The 21,732-nt window shown below is 35.5% G+C and overlaps 1 protein-coding gene and 1 pseudogene across 6 annotated transcripts in view; one reads left to right on the top strand and one right to left on the bottom strand.

The window, feature by feature from the left end:
* RAB27B (RAB27B, member RAS oncogene family) overlaps positions 1–21,732 on the bottom strand; it is an 85,121-nt gene that overhangs the window by 43,794 nt on the left and 19,595 nt on the right. The window contains exons 1-2 of one of the 6 annotated variants that reach the window (XM_074206972.1): positions 753–20,597; positions 441–512 (exon numbers count right to left, since the gene is read on the bottom strand). The exons of 1 other annotated variant lie outside the window; for it this stretch is intronic. The gene's annotated coding sequence lies outside the window, so the exon portion shown is untranslated. Of the gene's footprint in view, positions 1–440; positions 20,598–21,732 lie in introns of those variants that run through there. 4 more of the 6 variants (XM_074206974.1, XM_074206971.1, XM_074206976.1 and 1 more) reach the window with 4 other exon arrangements.
* LOC141503820 (U2 spliceosomal RNA) lies at positions 10,516–10,664 on the top strand (annotated as a pseudogene).

Raw genomic sequence — 21,732 nt, forward strand, 5'->3', positions numbered from 1 at the left:
TCAAATAGCCTATAGATGATACCACCATTCTTCCAGTCATCCTGATTCTCAGCCCAAGAGTCATTCTCAGCTTCTTCTCCTCTCTCAAACTCTATATCCAAACAATTAATAGCACTTGCCAATTTTAACTACTCAACAAATCTTGTGTCCATCTCCTTTCTAATCCAATACATTAGTTAATACCTTATTCACTTTCTGCCACCAGGGTTGCTGTAAAGTCTCCCAATTGGTCTTCCCACTATGGATATTGTACTCTTTTAGTAGAATATAAACTTTTTGAGGACAGGGAATGTTTAATTTTGTATTTCCATCCTTATTGCTTAGTCTAACACATTGAACTTAAATTAATCATAAAAACAATAGTGAAGAAAAAAGGTAGAGACATAAAGTCTCACAAAGGCGCTTGAATGTGTTGAAAACAGCTTATGTGAGCATCTCACCGTGTGCAATCTTTAGTCAAGGACAAATGCTAGCTGGTTCATTGGTTGATTCCATTAAATTGGGATGTTTCTCTTCAAACAGCCACAACACAAAAGAAAGAAAGGAAATATTGGTATGTAAACAGTCTTCCTGAAATATTGGTTTATGCTTTTCCCACCTTTCATTCATTTTTAAATAAGAATATTTACACAAAATAATCTCTTTTCAATTGGCCTTCAAGGTAATAATTTAAGACAAATTCATTTGGGGAATGTGTCAGAAATGGGCATTCTTTTAAAGGTCTAAGTAGAGTAGAGGAAGGAAGAACCTACCTTGGAATGGAAAGACTTGAAGTGAGACCCTGACTTGGATCACTTTTGTATGACACTGGAAAAGGCAAGCCTCTTCTCCACCATGTTTTTTCTCATTGGCAAAAAGGGTCACTCCTCCTTATAATGAGATGCAGTAGTAAACAGAGTCCTGGGGGCAGGAAGACCTGGATTCAAATCCTGCCTTGAACACATACAATCTGGTTGATCTTGGGCAAGTCACTAAACTTCCAAGCACCCCCACTCAACTAAGAGTAAGTTGTTAGAAAGTTACCTATCTGCATCAGCAAAGTTTCCACATAGAGAATGAGGGAGTCCCCCACACTGAGGAAATCACAGTTCTGGATGAAACAAATAAAATATTTTTATTGCCTGCCTCATCAACTTCGGTTTTGTGAGGAAAGCCTCCTTTAAAAGGAACATATAAACATTAAATATTATTAAATATCTCACCTCCTATTCTACATGATGCCTCCCTCACCCCCCATCCAACTTGGTGTTATTGCCAATCTATGCTATTGAAATTGCTTTGCTTATATTACTTATTTTCTTGTTGTGTACCCCCTGTCTAAATGCAACTTCCTTGGGGGCCTACAAACAACTGTTTTATTTTTCTATCTTGATGCATAGTACAGTGTCTTTCCAGTAGTTGTAGCTTAGTAAATGCCGGTAGAGCTAAATAAGGCCCCTTGAACCTGGAGATAGTAAGCACTTGAGAAATGATTCTTGGCTGACTTTTTAAAGGAGAATGAACACTAAGTTAAATTAGCTTCAGGTATTTTAAGTTAAACTATTGTATATTTTCCAAAATATATATGTTAGGAGAGAAAAGTTTTAGGTAACCTGAAGATATCTAAGGTAAAATGTTTTACAGCTCAGCAGGGCTGAAGAATTTCCATTCAAAACATTAAAATTGGGCTTCAAGTCTTTTGAAAGGAGGGGGAGGAAAGCATAATATGTGCCCATGAGCCAAAATATCAAAAGAGAAATGCAAACTTTTTAACCTGTCAAGGTGACATGATGCAAAGAAACAAAGAGTAGTCTTTTTCTTCATCTTCACATGGAGGTTTTCTTAATATACTTTGGACAGATTGATAGCCATCTTACTCATCAGGGAATGCATCCTTTAATATCTCATTTCATTTCAATGCTCCAACTACCTTAACTGCAGAAAGTTCTTCATAATGCTCTACGGTCTGGAATCTTTTAGTTGAAATTCCATCCTGCTTTCTGCTCCTTTCATAAGTACTATATGTGTAATGGGAACTAGGGAAGGAGATTATGGTGATAACTAAATGCTTGCAATATCAAATTCCATGTATAGAAAATCCAATCACATGAAGGACTAAATAAAAAATGAGGAAGTTTCAATTTAGCTTGGCAGAGTCTAAGATCTGAATATTCCTTCTTCTGAACATTCAGTTCTCAAGCAGAAGGCTTTCGAATGGGAAAGGCCATTCTGTGTACCTTCAAAGGAGGGGCTAGAGATTCAGAACAGTTTCAGAATATTATTGCCCTAACCAAAGGATGTTCATCAGCCAGTTATCATTCAGGCCTTATTGGCAAGATGAGAAATCACCAGAGCCTCCAAAATCTGTTGTCTTCTTGTCAAACAAAGACTTCTGAGTTTCACAATTTCAGTCTTCCAAGCTCACTCACATCAACCTGTGCAACAGGATATAGATGATGAGTAAGACTGATGAGGACCAGAGTCTCTAAACACATTTACTTTTTTACATAACATCTAAATAAGAATAACTCATATTAGATAGATGATAGATTGTTGAATGGAGAGATAGAGAAATCAAATATGTCACCAGTTGATGTCAGAAGTGAGAGTTTCCACCCTGTCTTCACACAGATGGAATAAGAGATTTAAACTCTTTACTCTTTGCTTTAAAAGGTGGATTGTTCTCAGGAATGCCTGCTTTAAAGGGATGGATAAATATTAGTTATTAGTCAATGAATTACCTCCTACATGAAGTCTCTCATGAAGAATGATATCCAAGTGGCTACCTCTTGCATTTTATATTTCATTTATATCATATATATTTCTATCTATTCACCTGTCTATCTACCCATACATCCATCTATCTGACTCTATCTACCTATCTTATACATCATTAATTGGTCTTACTAAGATCTCAGGAAAAAATATAATCTCCAGTGAGTCTTTCTCACTGATCCATGTCTCAAACAATTGTAGTCTGATGCATATGCAGAGCTCAGAGTCCCTGCCTTTGTTTGTCAAAGGAGATGAAAATAGGCTTTTTTATTTGTAAGTTTTAAAATGCTAGACATATTCACATAGTCTAAATACACTAGGATAGAAAGATATACAAATATTTACATACACACATTTATTTATTTATTTGTCTTTTCATCTAGCTAGCAATCTATTAGGGGTGTTCTGGTAAATGTTTTACCACCTACTCCCCCAAAACACAAAATATACTTTTAAATTTAATCTGCATGAGTAGCACTTTTTCCATCATTTTCTTAAATCTAGACAATCAATAACATTTAATAATTCAAGCCTTGATTTCTAATGTTTGCCAAATTCCAATGTATAAATGCTCATACTGGAAATTTAAAAGTTGACTTGTATTTGTTAAGTAGGTGCTTGCTCTAGTGCACCTCTGATATTTGTTTACATATACATACACACATATTTAACTGAGATAAAATGAGCAAAGTACTTTAGGGCAGTAAAGTGTTAGAGCGGGACTTTAGTGGAGGTCTGTTTCTGATTGTCAGAAGGAAGTAAGGAAAAGGAAAGGAAAGAAAGGAAGAAAGATAGAAAGAAGTAAGGAGGAAGAAGAGGAAAGAAAGGAAGGAAAGCAAAAAGGAAAGAAGAAAAGAAAGAAAAAATGAAATGAGCATTTATTAGGCACCTACCATTTGCCAGACACTGTACTGAGCCCTTTATAAATATTATCTCAAAGCAACTTGAGAAATAGGTATTCTTTTTATCCCAATTTTACAGAATGAGAAAACTGAGGCAGATTAGTTAAGTGACTTTCCAAGGTCATTTATGTAAGTGATTTGAGGTCACATTTGAACTCAGATCTTCCTGAATTCAGGCTCAGTGCTCTATCCACTGAACAACTAGAGCCTCTGAAAGAAATTATCATGAGGTATTGTGGAATAAGCTATTGAACATATACTTTAGGATTTTTCCTTTGTCCTCTTCTATTGTACCAGAGTTGCAAAACTTTCCCTACCTAAATTAGAAATGGGATAAAATAGAAATGATACTCAGACATTTTCCCTCATTCTTCTAGTATCAACCCATTCCTTATTCAATTAATGAAAATCAGTAGAAAGACTGCATGAGGAATGAATGCCTTTCTAAAGAGCAAAGGTAAAGAAATAAGATTTTGCAACCTTCTAATGGCAGAACCCTTTGGTGATCAAGTGAAATCAGACAATGGGCACCTCAAACCAGAGATCCAAAAATTGTCCTGAAAGCCTGGCATGCCCCCAAAGCTTCTTTGGACAGAGCTGACATCTTAGTCAAATCAATCTACTATAGCAGATGCAGCAAAGATGAAGCAACAGGAGGTTCAGCCCTGAACCTTGAGGAGCTTATAAATTATTTAGGAAGGAAAAACAAATGGGTGCCAAGAATACTTTCAAAAATAACCTATCTCAGCATGCATCTTTATAAGGTAGGCATTCAGAAAATGTTAGTTGAATTGAAAAGTAAGATATGTATCCTTTTTGGAATTTTTACTTTCCTTCTTCTCTTCAATTCATTCCATCAAGTAAAGATTAAGAGAGGGTCAACTGCTCTGCAGGAAGTCACCCAGTTTATTTCAGTTTATTTTAGAGAACCAGGCAGTTGCTACCATGAGGGCCATCTTGGAATCTTCCAACATCTTCTATTAGTCTCTTCCCCAATACTCTTTAGCATAGATTAGAAGGTCTGTTCTGGAGGATATTAAATATTTTTGAGTAAAACAAACCAGAATAAACAAATTCTCTAATTTGACTTGGAAACAAATTCCAAACAGGAAGGCTTATTATGAGTTTTATGTTCTCAGCATCTTCTTCTCCCTTACCCAACTACTTTCTAGCTCTTTTCATTTCTAATAAATCACAAAGGAATTTAATCTCCCACTTTTGCTTCTGTTTGTTCTTTAATTTTAATTTGGCCTTACTTTATTCTAATTTTAAAATGGTCTCAATTCCCCTAGAATCACAGAATATAAACAATAAGAAGAAATGCAGTATAAATTTGACCCATTTCATACATGAAGGGAATTACCCACAAAAACATATCTTACAAGTGATTTTTCAGATTGTGTCAAATCACCATCATCACTGCTCTTTCAACAACTATTTTCCCTCAGATCTGAAAAAAGAACAGAACTGATTTCAAGAGGCTAGGGTGCTCCCCTGAACATTAGGTCTGATTTTATCCTGGTTTGCAAAGTTATCACTAAGGCAAACAATCCTAATATGAAAAGAACTGAAAATTAAGGGGGTGCTTATAAATTGAGGAATGATAATATATCAGAGAATATTAATATAATGGAATATTGCAATGTTATAAGAAATGATGAAGGGTCTGTTTTCAGAGAAATTTGGGAAGACTTGTATAAACTAGTACAGAGGGAAGGAAGAATGAGGGGTATGGTTAAGGCATTAACAAAGCTGCCAAAACAAACAAGTTTTGCAAGACAAAATAATTTTGATCATCTTAATGACCAGTCATGATTCCTGAGGATAGGTGAGAAAATATACTACCCACTACCTGATAGGGAATAAGAAATATTTTAAATACATAGTCAATGTAGGGATTTATTTTGCTAGACAATGTATTTGTTCTAAGGGATTTGATTTTCTTTTCCTGTGATGGGAGTATGAGTGAGAGGGGAAAGTAAATGGAAATGGGGGAAAAAAGTGTTGCTTTTAAAAAAAAAGACTAGAACTTCCATTCTTGCTACCAACTCTAACTACTGAGCAATCTGAGAAGGTAAGCCCAAGAATCCCTGGAAATAGCAATGTTCCCTTGACCCTGTTTCCAACTCAGTCCTCATGATCATCATCCAGGGGAACAACCTGTGTGGAGATAGGAGACAAAAAACTTTTGAATTCCCTATCTCCTGCTTTTGCCCAGGCATTCTCCCTCCTGATTGCCTCCTATAATCATTAGATTCTTTCAAAGCTCAGATCAAACTCTAACCTCTTCATAAAGCCATTTTCTAATCTCCTCCAATTTTTAGTGCCTCCTTATAAAATTCCTTTGGGAAATGCAAATTAAAACATCTCTGAGGTGCCACCTCACACCTCTCATACTGACCAATATGACCAGAAAGGACAATGATCAATGTTGCAAGAGATGTGGGAAATCTGGGACACTAATGCATTGTTGATGGAGCTGTGAACTCATCCAACCTTTCTGGAGAGCAATTTAGAATTACGCCCAAAGGGCAACAAAAAATGTGCATACCTAATGATCCAACAATACCAACTACTGTTGGTATACCCTGAAGATATGATGAAAAAGGGTAAAATCATCACTTGTACAAAAATATTCATAGCATCCCTGTCTGTGGTGGCAAAGAACTGGAAATTGAGTGTATATCCTTCAATTGGGTTATGGCTTAATAAACTGTGGTATATGTATGTGATGGAACACTATTGTTCTATTAGAAACCAGGAGGGATGGGAATTCAGAGAAGCCTGGAAGGATCTGCACGAATTGATGCTGAGTGAGATGAGCAGAACCAGAAAAACATTATACACCCTAACAGCAACATGGGGGTGATGATCAACCTTGATGGACTTGCTCATTCCATCAGTGCAACAATCAGTCACAATTTGGGGGTATCTGTGATGGAGAATACCATCTTTATCCAGAGAAAGAATTGTGGAAAGACCAAAGACAATTACCTTTAATTAAAAAAATTCATTATCTTATGTAATTTTGTTATACTTTATTTTTCTACATTAAGGATATGATTTCTCTCTCATCACATTCAACTTAGATCAACATATACCATGGTAACAATGTAAAGACTAACAGACTGCCTTTTGTGGGAGGCAGGGGGGAGGGAAGCAAGGTTAGGGAGAAAATTGTAAAATTCAAAATAAATTTATAAATTAATTCAAAAAATAAAATTCTTCTGGATTTATATTTTTTATATTTTGTTGTTCAGTCATTTTTCAGTTGTTTCTAACTCTTCTAATACTTCTTAGAATTTCCTTGGAAGAGATACTGGAGTGACTTGGCACTTCCTTCTTCAGCTCATTGTACAGATGAGGAAACTTAGGCAAACAGGGCTAAGTGAATTGCCCTGTAGTAAGTATCAGAGGTCAGATTTGAACTCAGGAAGATGGCTTCCTAACTCCAGGACTAGCCATCTAGCTTTTTTTATTTCTTATAATTTGTATTTGTATAATGTCATTTCCTCCATTAAATGTAAGCTTCTTGAGGGCGGGGACTATCATTTTTTCATCCATATCCTAAGTTCCTTGTATAATCCCTGTCCCTTAGTAAATGCTTATTTATTGAGGATCTGTAAATTTGGGGATCAGATGTTCTCTAATATCTTTCCAACTCTGTGATCCCAGTTAACTTGGAAGGACCCATCTAACAACAACACTGTCTTGAAGCTGGTTTTATACAGAGGACTATTTGTCAATTATACATGGAACAACATATTAACAAGGTTGTACATGATTTGAATGATGAAGGAAGGCACAAGGAAGGAACATTAACATCAAGGTGTCAATGTTTGCACTTTGATCATTCTGATAGGTAGAATTATCAGTGTTAAAAATTCTAGTAAAGAAGAAATCAAACTTAAATAAAATGACATGAATCATTAAGGTACTAAAGGAAGGTTTCAAAATATATTTTCATCACCTATTTAATGTCTGCTTCATATTTAGTAAAAACTAATGTTTATTTAGCATTTTATAGTTTGCAGAGTATTTAATAAGTATTATCTCAATTTGTCCTTACAATAACCTTGGTAGGTAAGTGCTATTGTTATAATACTCATTTTACAGATGAGGGAACTGAGGCAATAGAAGTTAAGTGACTTTTCTAGGGTCACATAGATAGTAGGTATTTGAAGTTACATTTAAACTAGATCTTCTTTACTCATGGTTCAATGCTCTATTCATGTACCACCTTGAGTTGCTATTTAACTCATGAAACTTGATAGTACCTCCACCTTCTCTTCCTTGTTTTTTTTCCTAATTGAACACAACCAAAAGATGTGGAAGTAGGGAGAAGTTAAAGAGTGTGGATTAGTAAAGGGGGAAGCTTAAAAAATATAGTATTTTTAATTTATAGAATAAAACAACTATGTTTCCATAACAGTGTAATAAAAATATGATTAGATGTGAAACTATAAATCTATTATGTGCACAACCTGCTATTCCTTTTAAATATAATAAAACTATCATTCTTTTTTCCTTTTTTCTTTCCTCTTTCACTACCCTGGACATGGATATCATAAAACACAAATGTGTGTATGTGTTTATATGTAAAATTATTCTATACTAATTTCTAATAGTTCTTCAGTATTAATTAATGTCACTTATCAAGAGCATTAGGAAGCCTTACTAGGGTCCTTTTGTTACAGAACTGAGAAGTCACATCCAATGTAGAATCACTGAAAGTGGGTGCTCTATAACACTAAGCCACTTTATCCTGCCTCCAGCCTTTGTGACTTCCAGTGTATCAGGCAGCATCACCTTTGAGATTAATTTAAAAGAATGAGATTTTAAGAAGCAGAGGTGATTAGGGAGCACATTCCAAGCATGGGGGACTGACTATGCAATGCAGAGATGGACCATGCCATGTCTTGAGAAGGTTGTGATCTGTGTTAACAGAGGGAAAGACCACATAGCAATGAAATCATGTCATGTATGGCATTTTACTTTGAGTACTGCAGGATCCCAAAGAGACAGAAAGAGCTATGTTATTATGCTTAATTCTAAGGTTAGTATTTCTAAACCATTAGAAACGCTTTGACAATTAAGGGCCAGGAGCTTGCCAGTCTGTAGTACATCTTAACCAAAGGGCAAAACTGAGCTATTGTTTTTGCTTTAGCCTTTTGTTATTTGACAGCTGGTAAATTGAACAATGAATTTCAGCGGTCTATACTTGTTACCAAAGCTCAGATTACATCAGCATGTCTATATTCAGGTAACTGGCACTCATAATGCAAAGTTGTTATGTCTGGCAATAAATATGGAGTTTATTGTAGCCTCAAATACCTACTACCTGTGTGATCCTAGAAAAGTCATTTAACTTCTATTGCCTCCGTTCCCTCATCTATAAAATGAATATAATAATAACATCTACCTGACAAGGGAGTAAATATCATCTACATAAGAAATATGACAAATTTAATATATAAATATAATAAAATGAATATAATAATAGCACTTACCTGCCAAGGGAGTAAATATCATCTACATAATAAAGTCAGAATCAATGAAGAACAGCCAAGCCAAAAAAAGTATAATGGCACTACAGTGCTATAGTTTCTATTCTCCATCTACCATTAATAGCTATGTGACTCCAACATCTGTGTACTGAGCTATGTGTGGTCCCTGGGAATGCTCTGAGTCATGTGTGGACACTGAATCGATGAAGGAGTGTGGAGAAGAAGAATGATGGCAAGACAAATGGTCTGTCTCACAATTATGCTGGTGGTTCACCTGCAAGGACTTCATGACAAACTGTTGGTCAAAGTTTGAGGAGGGAACTTTCAATTGGCAGTATTTTGGACCCACAGGTGTTGGAGTCTTTAGACAACCCTTCAGCATTAATAACGCATATGGGGGCAGCTAGGTGGCACAGGGATCAAGCACCCCGCCTGGAGTCAGGAGTACCTGAGTTCAAATCTGAACTCAGACACTAAATAATTGCCTAGCTGTGTGGCCTTGGGCAATCCACTTAACCCCATTTGCCTTGCAAAAATACCTAAAAAAATAACGAATATGTCTTACATCAGTGTGCCCTTTACCTGTGACATTTAATGAGAACAGTAACTCAAATTCCTTAATGCAGAATGAAATGTATCATCACCAGGCTGTTGACTGTAAAATCACAGAGCAGGAAGCCAATAGGGCAGTGGAAAAGAGGGGAAGAAAGAGGAGGGTGCAGCTCGAGGGCAGGAAATGTCCAGATGGAGTCTGCCTCCATCCATGATACTAGTCATACTTGGATTAGATAACCTCTGAGATCTCTTTCAGCCCTAATCAATGTAATAATGTTTGTCCTTCATTTTCAAAAGACCATGACATCAGGGAGGTGATGCCATAACAAGCACTTGGATTGGATTTGATGGTGGTGGTGGGGGGGATTCTCTACTACTTGTGCTACTTCTTTCTTCTCCAGAGCCATCTGGTCCAGTGACTGGATATGAGTCAGGGCAATTGGAAATGGCCCTGGATGTGAGCCAATCAGGGTTAAGTGACTTGCCCAAGGTCACACAGCTAGGCAATTATCAAGTATCTGAGGTCACATTTGAACTCAGGTCCTCCTGACTCCAAGGCCAGTGCTCTATCCACTGTGCCCCCAGCTGCCCCTTAGCCCATTCTTTTTTTTTTTTTTTGGATGTTTAAAGAAACAAAATCTCACAAGGAACATATGAGGTACTGCTGGTAATGCTAAGGACAGCCAGGAGAAAAGATTCTCAAATAAGAACACAGGGAAAGTAATACTCCCACAAAAATGCTAACTTGTGTCTATTGTGTATGGGTGTGTGATATCTGCTTTGTATTTTGTATTACCATCGCTTCTCGGCCTTTTGGCTAAGATCAAGTGTATTTTATATTACCTTCCATGAAGAAAATTCCATTTTGGATTCTGAATCAAGACACATGCATGCACTATCAGAATCACAGAGAGGATGACGTCATATTCTTGCCTCTTATACCTACTGACTGTGTGACCCTGAACAAGTCACTTAACATATACAACTCTCTAGAGGTTATAAGCACCAGAAAAAGTAATCAACATGTACTAATATATAGGGATCTCCTTAACCAAAGAAATAATAGTATCGAGCATTTATAAATATTTTTAAGGTTTATAAAACATCTTACCTACTTTACTTCATATGATTCTAAAAACGTTACAAGATCAATGCTATTATCACCCCCCATTTTGTAGATGGAGAAACTGAGTCAGCAGAAGTATTTTAACGATCTGTCCAGAGTCATATAGTTAGTGTCTGAAGAAGGATTTGAATTCAGATTTTAACTGATTCTGAGTCCAGAACTCAACCCACAATGTGAAACATTTGTAGATCTGACCAACGCCTTTGAAACCATTAGTCATGAGGGTTTATGGAAAATTATGTCAAAACTTGGTTGCCTGGAGAAGTTCATCAGTATTGCATGTCAATTCCATGACGGCATGCATACCTGGGTTCTGGATAGTGGACAAAGCTCTTGTGATCATCATCAGTTATCAGTGGAGTGAAACAAGGATGTGTCCTTGCTACCATGCTTTTTAGTATGATGTATTCAGTTATGTTATCAAACCTCTTCACTGAGGATGAATATGACCTCACTCAAGGTCAGCTGCTGCACTGATGGCAAATTCTTCAACCTGAAAAGGCTACAAGCCAAGACCAAAGTAGAGAGAGTGTGGGTGCATAATCTTCTGTTTGTAGATGATTGTGCCCTCACTGCAGCCCCTGAAGATGAGCTATAACAAAGTATGGATCGATTCTCTACTACTTGTGCTTATTTTGGTCTAACAATTAACACCAAGAAAACACATGTGCTCCATCAGCCAGCACCACACCATCCATATGTAGAACCATCTATTACAGCAAACGGAGAAGTTTTGAGTCCTGTGGACAAGTTCACTTCCCCTGGCAGTGTCCTTTCCAAGAAGGTTCACACTGACAATGAGGTTGACATTTGCATTTCCAGAGCTAGCTCAGTATTTGTGAGACTCCGAAAGAATGTATGGATGTATGGGAGAGAAGTGGTATTAAATTGCCTATCAAACTGAAGGTCTACAGAATTGTTGTTTATATATACATATATATATATATATATATATGTATATATATACACACATACATATTACTGGAACCATGTCTGGAAACTAAGATCCCCTGGCAGGAGAAGACAGCAGACACTGAGGTCCTTTCTCAAGCTAAACTGCCCAGCATTCCAATATTACTACAGAGAGTGCAACTACGATGGACTATTAGAAAGCTAGAAGTACACTTGCTAAAAAACAAACTATTTTATAGAGAATTCATACAGGGCAAGTGCTCACATGGGGTCAGAAGAAGCAATACCAAGATACCCTGAAGATCTCATTGAATAATTTAGAACTGATTATACAGCATGGGGGCCACTGGCACAGGGACCACCCAGCATGGTGTACCCTCATCTATGAGGACAAGAACAACCAACCAATCAACACTATCCCAGATCTACCATAGGCTGTGATAAGAGTGCCCTTGCCTAATGTGGGAAATACACATTTTTGGTCTTTAGAGATTCCTTGACTTAATGAGAATGTTGGATAATATGGTCTTTAAAGTTTCTTTGAGATTGAATATTCTAACATTCTGTGGATTAATAATTCTGCTATAGATTTTTTCACTATTTTGCAATTAACTTACCTCTACTCTATTTAATTGGCCCCAGGACATGCTTCATATTCTAGCCAGTCATCTATGAGGTCATCGATGCTTACTCAGAGCAGTTATCTTGCCCTGATGTCCCACACATATCAACCTCTTTCCTCAACAATTATGCTAAAATTGACAATCTCGCACATAGTAAATGTTTAATAATTCCTTTATTGATCCATCTATGGCTCTGCTCACAATCCCTATGCCTGCTTAGATATGGAATTCAGAAATTTGTTTTTAAAAATATTTTGGTAACTATGTGTGTGTTTAGCTGATTTTCAGTCATGTCTGACTCTCCATGACCCCATTTGGGGTTTTCTTACTAAAGATACTGGAGTGGTTTGCCATTTCCTTTTCCAACTTATTTTATAGATGAGGAAACTGAGGGAAATAGGGTTAAATGACTTGCCCGGGATCCCACAGCTCATAAGTATCTGATACTGAATTTGAACTCATGAAGATGAGTTTTCCTGATTTCAGGATCAGTGCTATATCCACTGTGCCACTTAGTTGTCCCTTAGATAACTATATTTCAATATAATTGGTTTCTTTTGTGATTCTACGTATTTTATTTCATGTACTAAAAACATTTTTTTCTGAGAAGTAGTTCATTGGCCATACCAGATTGCCATAGGAGTCTAGAACACACACACACACACACACACACACACACACACACACAGACACAAAAGTTAAGAACTTCTGACCTAGAGTAAAAACTCCCTTCCTTAACTATCACTCCCCTACAAGTTTTATACCTCGAAAATTGAATGTAAATTCCTTGGGGCAGGGTTTTTTTGTTTATTTTGTTTTATTTTGGTTTTGGTCTTTATATCCCTGGAACCCAGCAGTTTGTAGAATGAAAGACACTTAATAAATGTTTACCAAATGATGGACCCACTTATGTCAAACTACCTGGAACACACAATACCTTCATTTTTTCCAAGATAACAGAATGTTGACATGGAACTACAAGGTACATTCACCAAATTGTTAGCTGAGTCAAATGAGACAAAACTAACAAGCCTTTACCTTCTGCTAAGTTTCCTTCCTAAGTTTACTCCTCAGGGATCTGTGGGATACTTCCCCCCCATCAAGAACTACCCCACAGGAGAAATATTTTATATTTCAAAGAATAAACAGGGTTATCTGACCATTTACCAAAACACTAATTTTGTTTCCACATATGGAGAAAAGAGAAGAGAATTCGCTGGTTAAACAGTTTCAGAAACAATATACTTCCAGTTAAGTATTTTCACTCAAGACACATATCACAGAAATAAATACCATGAGGCCACAGTTTGAGTTGAAAAGTCAAGTGATTTATGAATTAAATCATGTGTCACCAGGTCCATTACATTGCATGGGTGAACTTTGGTTAGTGCAAAAGGGAAGACTCACTCGCCCAACAAAGTCGAGCTCACAGATTCTTTGTTTTACTCCTATGTCATCAACCCTTGACAAGCAGGTCTTCCAAGTTGTTCATTTTGTTATTTAACCAAAAAACAAAATGATGAAATCTAGACTTTAATAAAGACCAAAATCAAGAGGGTTAGAAGAATGCCTACCTTTTTCTGCCCTTTCCACTTGTCCTCCATAGAAAGCTCTTGCACTCACAACTCTGACCTCTCCCTGAGAAGCAGAAACATCTGTTCAGAATCCCATGTTATCTTAACGCTTTCCTTTCTAATAATAGGGATTGCTTTCCCCCAAGTAAAGTAACATTCTAAAATTTAGTGTGAATCGAGGATAAGTCATCTGGCACCTAGTACTTCCAGTCTAAAAAGAGTCCATCAACTGAAAAATAATCAGTCCATCAATGAATCTTTTAAGTTCTACTATTGTTCAACACAATTCTAGCTATGAACCATCAAAGGATCATGGACTTGGAAGAAACTTTACAGGTCAACTAGTCCAACATCATTTTACTGGTGAATAAACTGAGAGACATGAAGGGACAGAAATATAAGATATCAATTCAGCACAGCTGTACAATCCAGTTTGGGGAGATAAGATGAACATAAATTAAGTAATAAAAGTTATGGGAAATCCCCAAGTATATTTAAATCATTTTGAATGTAGCTAGATCATAGGAAAGTATAGAATCTAGAATAGTAAAATGACATAGCTAAATGATGATTTTCTGAGCATAGGCTAGACCATCCATCTCAATTCATTATGTGCCTTCCATAATACCTTACAAACAGTAGGCTCTTAATAAATGTTTATAATACTGGGTTGATGATGCTAGTGTTCTAAAAAGAAGAATTAGCGCCTTAGATTTAGTTTTCTCTTCAAGGAAACCAGATAATCCATGAGAATTATCCAGTAATGAACAAATGAATATGGAGTTTATAAATATGTTTAAATTGCACACATCTTATATTTCACATCTGAGTGTTCCTAAACTTTTCTAGCACCTATAAGCAAAGCATAAAGCAAGTTTAGGGGAAACCTCTGGTTTATGGAATTAAAGTACAGGTAGATAATTCTTTAGTTAACAGATGCATTGCAGAAATATTATGTGGGATTAGATATTTGTAAATTGAATCAGGTTTTAAATGTACTTTTTTAAACTATTAAATGAACTTTCTGGTGAATCCTTTTTCATGTGATCAGTCACATAGATCTGTCTGTCTTTATAAAGCTTTAAGGCTTGATAAGTGTTTTACATATATATTCTTTCATTTGACCTCACAATACTGACAAGAAATAGATGTTACTATTATCCTCATTTTGCAGATGAGGAAACTGAGACTTGGAAAAAGTGGGCAAGTAGACTGGGCAAGTAGTTTTGGGCAATTAGAAAATATATGAGACAGGATTTGAACCTAGATCTTTCTGATTTCAGGTCCTACACTGTGACCACAATGCCACTTAGTTGTCTCTAAATCTTTTTATAAATGCCACTTTAGACAAGGCAATTGAGTAGAAAGTGGGTAAAGCATGAAGGCTGTTTATTGTTTTTTTTCTGGTGGACACAGCAAAGGGTGTTGGCCCAGATGCTGAGAGGATACTGCTTACCTCACAGACACAGTACTTAGCTAGTTAAAACCATCCACACTTGAGCCTAAATTTGTATTTAGTTCAGTTAACAATGCTCAATGAAGTATGAACAAATATTTGCAGGAGAGCAGTAGAATCCCACCTTACTGTTATAAAAACAGAACTATTTCCATAGCATATCAGTTGTTACCATGGTGCTTAGGGTTTTTTAAGTTGTCAATTTTTATTCTCTTAAAAAATATAGATAGATAGATAGATAGACAGACAGACAGGATGGTTAAGTGACTCAGTGTATAGAGTGTTGGAGTGTTGGACCTAGAGTCAATCTTAATGAATTCAAATCTGATCTCAGATACTTTCTAGCTGTACAACCCTGGGCAAGTGACTTAATCTAGTTTGCCTCAGTTTCTTCATCTGCAAAATGAGCTGGAGAAGGAAATGGCAAAATACTCCAGTATCTCTGCCAAGAAAATCCCAAATGAAGATTTAGACACAAGTGAAAAACAAATCAATAACTTCTATCCATCCATCTATCTATTCATCTACAAATGTATATATTTGTGTGTACACATGTATGCATATATATATCCAAAGTATTCATTTTCATTTATATATGTTTATAGATTTAGAACTGGAAGGTACCCCAGATACTATCTAATCCACTTTAGCTCCTAATTTTATTGATGAAGAAACTGAAACTAGGATTAAGTGATTTGTACAAGGTCACAAATGTAGTTAGCATGAAAAATGGAATTTGAACTTAGGTCCTCTGACTCCTGAGCCATTTCTCATTTTTTCCCTATAGATACAATGATCATCAATGATTTTAGACAAAAAGTATGTTGAACTATGGACATGAAAAATTATTGGTGACATAGAGCTAGAGTCAGGAAAACTCATTTTCCTGAGTTCAAATCCAGCCCCAGATACTTACTACCTGCATGATCTTGGTGAAATCACTTAATCCTGTTTTCCTCAGTCTACTCCTCTGTAAAATGAAGTGGAAAAGGAAATGACACAATACTCCTTTATCTCTGCTAAGAAAGCCCCAAATATAGGGTCATGAAAGGTCAGACACAACTAATCAACTAAAGAGCAATCTTTTTGAAAACATCACATGCAACCCCTTTCCCCTCATTTATCCCCCCATTTAGTCACTATTTTCTTTTACCAATCTAGAATTTCTTTTACCAATTTAGAAAGAGGGGAGGGCAACAGTGCAGAAAAATCAAACAAATACTAATGGTATCTGAGAGCATACAGTTTTCCACAAAATAGTCCCCATCTCTGCAAAAAAAGGAGCACATCACATTTTTTTCAATTTTCCTTAGGTCCAAAGTTGGTCATTAAACAGAATCAATATTTATCTCTGAAGAGAAGTCCCTGGGGCATGATAGATTTTTAAGGATTTGAGCCTTTGGAGAGTGAGCATGTATTTCACTACCTGGGTGAATAGAACAGAATGCTTGTCTAATACTGAATCCAACACTTAATTAAACTCTTTCTTCAACATGCCCTTTTAACTTTGGTTTTCCCTTTCTTTATTCTCTCTAGATGTTGTTTTCCCCTTCTGTGTATGGTTCTCTCTCTCTAATTCTTTTTCTTCCTTCTCCTTCCCTCATATAACTGATCTGTATTTTTTAAATACAGATTTTTAAAAGTGTGATTCCTAGCCTTCTGAATATGAGGATCTTTTTTATTTCATCAAATTGTATAGATTCTATATGACAACATGTCAGAATTTGTTGACTGAGAAGGACAAACTGACAGTGTTAGTGCATATATGCATGTGAGGACTGATTACTGTAATTGCTGCTTCCAAAGAGTCAGCAGTTCACAGGAACTATCTTTTTTTTAAATCTCAAAATAAAGTGAGCTGATCATATATGTTTCTGTACCATAAAACAAACAAATGTTTTTTTGGTATTCAAATTTGATTTTTCTATCTACATATCAATAGCCAACAATGATAAAACAGGTCTGCAACCCTAGTCAAATAATATAGCCACAACTACATATTAAGATAGAAATATCTTCTGTGTTTTTTTTTACTCAACTCATGCTTAACTGCTGTGACTAGACAGTGATCAATGCAATTTCCTTTGTGCTGAGCTTTGGAATTCTGGAAAGGTATTTTTTTTTTATTTTGGGAAAAAGGAGATCGCCATCAATTGGAAAATTGCTGAACAAATTCTAGTATATGAATGTTATGGAATATTATTGTGCTATAAAAATGAGGAAAGAGATAATGTCAATAATACATGGCATGGAAAGATACAAACTTATGCAGAGTAAAATGAATAGAATCAGAAAAATAATTTATAATATAATAATATAAAATAGCCAGTTTTGAGAACTTTTATAAATTGATAAATGAAATGAATAGAATCAGGAAAATAATTTAAATTTTTTTCAAATTCATGGCAATGGGGACAAATGACTTGCCCAAGGTCACACAGCTAGGCACAGGAGAATAATTTATGCAATTATATCACTACTGTAAAGACAAGCAACATTAAAAGTTATAAGAATCATGAAGAAAGGGGCAGCTAGGTGGCACAGTGGACAGAGCACTAGCCTTGGAGTCAGGAGTACCTGAGTTTAAACCCTGCCTCAGACACTTAATAATTACCTAGACATATGGCCTTGGGCAAGCCACTTAACCCCATTGCCTTGAAAAATCTAAAAAAAATCATGAAGAAGGCAATGACCATTTATGATCCTAGAGGAATGATGATGAATGCTATTTTTCTCCTGATAGCGAGAAGTGATAGATTTCCAAAATGAGACATGTAGCCTCAATCAAAAATGAACATGATCAATGAGCGAATTTGTTTGGCTTGATTATGCATATTTGTTACAAGAATTTGTTTTTCTTTTTCCTCCAATAAAATATAGGTCAGAGGGAGAGAAAATCAATTACTTTTAATTAAAAATAAAACTAATCTAAAAAAATTGACAGGAGCAGGCTTATCAGGGGGTTGTGTCCCCAGGAGGTCATGGCCAAGTGTAGGTTCAAGAGAGAGTAGAGTAACTAAGGAACAACATGAGGATGCTAAAGCAGCTGGGAAGAATTTAAAAAAAGAGATATAGGAAATACTAAAGGAACAAAGCAGGAGACTCCCTAAACAGCAGGTTTACTTCACAATTTTGCCAGCACTGCTGATATATTACTTACTCCTGTTACTTCATAGTTATTGAAAGGTACTGGATTTTTTTCTCCAGTTAGCAATTTCTGTCTTCACCTAAGAAAAATACATTTAGTAATGAGTACTATTATTTTGTGATACTCCTATTCTGGTGAAAAGCAACCAAATATTCATACATAGTATAGTATATTAGTTCAAGTTCCAATAACAGTTAAAGTTAAAATCCTAATATATGAAAAAAAGGTAGACCTTATGAATCTACTTTTCAGCCAGCTCCCTTTCCTACTGCTATGAATTTTCATGTTGTGCCATCATAAAGAAATTCACAGACCAAAATTAGAAGGGATCTAAAAAAGTCACTTAACCCTATTTGTCTCAGTTTCCTCATCTGTAAAATGAGTGGAGGAAAGGGCAAACAAATATCTCTGCCAAGAAAATCTCAAATGAGGTCATGAAGAGTTGGATATGTCTGAATAAACAACTAAACATATCTTTCTTTTGACCCTCTTGACTTTTGTCTTCATTAAAGAGTCTCACCCCTCATCCCTTTACTGATGATTCACTGGTAAATGTTTAACAAACATGGGGAAGGAAAAACATACAATAGGACTTTTTAATCTGCATTATCAACATATGTTCCATTACTCTCTTAAGTTGAGACAATCAGTACAATAATATATCAAATCCTAAGCTGGGGGGGGGAGAAAGAATCAGGAAGCACCTTAAAAACACCTCATCTTTATAGAAACCTAGACCCAAGTCTTACCTGAGGTTGTGACACAAAGGGTAAGCATTAGAGACTTTTTTTTAAAAAAATCCTATGTCATCTAACTCTGGAAGCCAATACTCTTTTCTTTTTTTTTCTTTTTTTTTTAGATTTGTTTTCAAGGCAGTGGGGTTAAGTGGCTTGCCCAAGGCCACACGGCTAGGTAATTATTAAGTGTCTGAGGTCGGATTTGGCCCCAGGTACTCCTAACTCCAAGGCCAGTGCTCTATTCACTGTGCCACCTAGCTGCCCCATCCAATACTCTTTTCAATAGAACAATATATTATCCTTCTACCCACTCTGTCCCAATAATTCCACTCAATTTGATCACAAGAATTTGATCAATTAGATAAATAAAATGCATATAATATTTTTCAGCCTAGAAGTCCTCCCAGTAAGTATTGGTATCTAAACTATCTAAGATATATTAGTATTTAATATATCTCAGATATGTCTTCAAATTCTTTTATCACATTTATACTTGGACTTAAAACTGTTCCAATAAGCTTTTTTAAATGTTGATTTGAATAAATGAATGAATAAAGCATTTATTAATTATTTTCTGTGTATGAGATTCTGTGCTAAATTCTAGAAGTACAAAGAGTTAAGTCAGATAATCTTTCTTTTCAGAGAGCTGACATTCTAATGGGAGAGACAACATGGGGATGCTGCAAGTGATATGGAAAAACTTTATATACTTATATTGTAGTGGCAAATTAAATGGCTATGTCTCCTTTTAAATGTCATTTCTAAGGATGAAAATAATGTGAGAATGTGATATTGAACCATTTGATAGTGCCAAGAATTTTTGTGACCAAAATTCCTTTTTTTTGAGTCTTCAGAATTGTGGCAATAATATTGGCTGTGGTTGCTTCCCAGGATAATGACTGAGGTATTTGGGTTAATGCTGTGTACATCAACCCTAATTTTGTAATCTGTTTCACTAGAAAAACAAGGAACAATTCATGGGCCCCACCCTTATTAGTACAGCCCACAACCTGATTTGTAGGACATTGTCCTCCATTCCCTTTCACTGACAGTTTTTCTTAAGCTTTTACTATTCCCATTCCATCAGCCAACATGAAATGGCATTTTCTTTTCTTTCCTTTCCTATGGAAGTAATTCTCCCACAGCTAATCAGTCCAAACAGGCTAAGTAGGAAATAAATACTATTTTCCTGTCTTTCCTCTACTAAAATATTACCTTGAATTAGGAATATTTATAAAAGCATAAAACAACACATAAAAGAATTTGATCTTTAAAATTAGTTCTAGTATTTCATTATATTTACAAATCAAATCTAAAAATCTTGAGTTTTTAATAAAGAAAAGTTACAATTTATTGAGACTATTAAAAGTTTGAGGTTAATCTTCTTTATTTTGAGACAGATTTCATAAAATACCCACCAAAAATTACTTCATACTTGAGTTGTATGCCTGCATGGAAATGGCTTTTTATGATATATGAAACTCAACCACATTCAAGGGTGTAACTGGTTAGCTCAGCTGGATAGAGTGTGAGGCTAGGAAGGCCAAGTTCAATGATGAGTTCCTTGTACAAGCCAGTTTGCTCTGCTTGGGCTGCACCCACAATCCAGACTAGCCACCTCAGCTATGTGTGGCATTGGTCAATAGGGAACTGAATGAGAAGATATGGGTGAAACAATGCAAATCCACCCCCACCATTGGAGAGAAAACCAAAACAAATAAAGTTAAGACATATATTCCTGACAGTGCTTTGGTGTCATTATCTTTATACGTAGAAAACATTAACTTATAAAACAAAAGTCTGACTGACAAAACAAAATTAAAACTATAATATAATCATAAGGACTTAACATTCAAATAATTTCATTAATATCAATTCCAATTTGATTTAAGTATAATTTGAGGTATTGAGGAAATATTAAAATCTTTCAGGAATATAGAAATGTTTTACATGTGTGGACATGTGTAACCTATATCTGATTGTTTTCTGTCTCAGGGAGATAAGAAAGGGAGGGAAGGAGATAAAATCTGGAACTCAAAATGTAAAAAATATTTTAAAATTGTTTTAATATGTAATTGGGGAAAAATAAAATATATAATTAAAAACCCTCCAGTTGGTGTTCTTATATTAAAAACTTTCCACAATACTATACTATAATGGGATTTTTGCTGTTTCTAGGAAATGTAAAAAAAGTTTATATCAATGACAAAATATATGTCACATTCAATGTATGAAAAATCTCTATGGAATTTATTTATTTGAAGCCTTTTGTTAAGTACCCACTTTAGGCAGCGTCTTGTAAGAGACAGAGATCTAGGCTTAAAGATTCAGGAAAATTTAAATTCAAATCCTATCCTGGGCCCTTACTAATTATGTGACCCTGGACAAATTAATTAGCCTCTACATACATAATTAGTCTCTACATTTGATAGAATTTT

The sequence above is a fragment of the Macrotis lagotis genome, chromosome X (assembly GCF_037893015.1).
Source record: "Macrotis lagotis isolate mMagLag1 chromosome X, bilby.v1.9.chrom.fasta, whole genome shotgun sequence".
Classification (NCBI taxonomy): domain Eukaryota; kingdom Metazoa; phylum Chordata; class Mammalia; order Peramelemorphia; family Peramelidae; genus Macrotis; species Macrotis lagotis.